Source organism: Crocuta crocuta, unplaced genomic scaffold, assembly GCF_008692635.1.
Source record: "Crocuta crocuta isolate KB4526 unplaced genomic scaffold, BGI_CrCroc_1.0 scaffold27, whole genome shotgun sequence".
Classification (NCBI taxonomy): domain Eukaryota; kingdom Metazoa; phylum Chordata; class Mammalia; order Carnivora; family Hyaenidae; genus Crocuta; species Crocuta crocuta.
In genome coordinates, this window is record NW_027532250.1 from 2464839 (window position 1) to 2466298 (window position 1460).

The following is a 1460-nucleotide window of genomic DNA, read 5'->3' on the forward strand; positions in this document are numbered from 1 at the left end:
AGATCCAGGCTCAGATGGTTCTTAACGTATTTGCTGATCTACCCCTCTGAATGTAATCGATCTCCATTCTCTACCATTGTCCTTTCCTCTGCATGGATACTGTCCTTTCCTCACTGGAGGATCCAGCATCTCATGCCTCCCCTCCTGGCACCAGTGGGAAAGCCTTCCTCACCTCACCTGCACTCCACGCCTGGTGTAGGGTTGCTTCCCCTGCGTGAATTCTCTCCTCATCCACTTAGGCTTTCAACATCTCAAAGCAGGTCGTGTGTCCTTGTAGATGCCTTTTTCACCCCGCTTAGGCATCAGTAATGTGCTGGCCCATTACACACACACACACGCATGCGCACACACGCACGTGCTCACATGCCTACAACCTGTCTTATACATATGTTTTGCAACACTTTTGCTATGTGGTTTATTTACTTGCTTTGTTTTTTCTTTGCCTGTCTCCCTGTTTTGAATGTAACTACCATCATCGAGTGACTTTGTTTCTTTTGTCATTTCAAGTCTTGACATAGTAGCAACTCTATATCCATTGGTTGGTAGTATGCTAGAGGTATTTGTCCACTTCCGGGGGGTCATATTCTAATCAACAAGTGGCCTTTGAGAATGAGGTTGGCCATTGAGCATTTGCAGGAGATTTCTTCCTTGTGGCAATCATTCTTGCTGCACAAAGTATTTCTGGTTCTTTTCCCTGCCAGGCACATGGGTAGGCCGCATGATAAGTATATGGCCAGGTGGCATGCCAGTAAAATGAGAGAAGTGATGTGTGTCACTTCCATGGTGACACTTCAGTGAAAGCCCATGTGCAGTGTGTTTTGTTCCGATCTCTTTCCTCTGGTGACTGTGAGAAGAACATGTTGAACTTCTCTTCATCTGTCCAGGACCTCAGTCATGATAAACATTGTTCCCCCCCCCCCAACTGACCTGTGTTGGGCATGTAGTGTGAGCCCCAAATAAACACTGAAGTTTATTCATTTGAGATTCCTATTTTGTTGCTGCTGCATAACTTAGACCATCCCAGTGAAGCATTTTTTAAACAACAACAAAAAAAACCCCATGACATTTTACTTGATAATGACACTTTCTGCTTGCAAGAAATAGTTTGCAAATGAGCAGAGCAGAATTTGGATTATGACCTTTGGAGGGGAGTGAAGCAAAGGAGCATGTGTGAACTGACCCCCAGTTTTCTGTAGACACGAAAAACATTTCAACCAGCAGTGCCGTAAAACCATACAAAATACCAGAGATGCTTTCAGGCCAGGCAGGCGATGGCGGGAGGACCTGCCGAGCCCCTCATTTCCTCCTCTAATTTCTGTGATTATCAGAAGGATGAAGAGCAGCCAGTTCATTAAAATCCTCTTTGCAGGCTGACCTGAAGCTCCCCGCACGTCTCCGCCTCCATGCTGTGTGTAAGCGGTGACCCCTAAGGCATCCTTCACCTGATCGGCTCAGAGGCC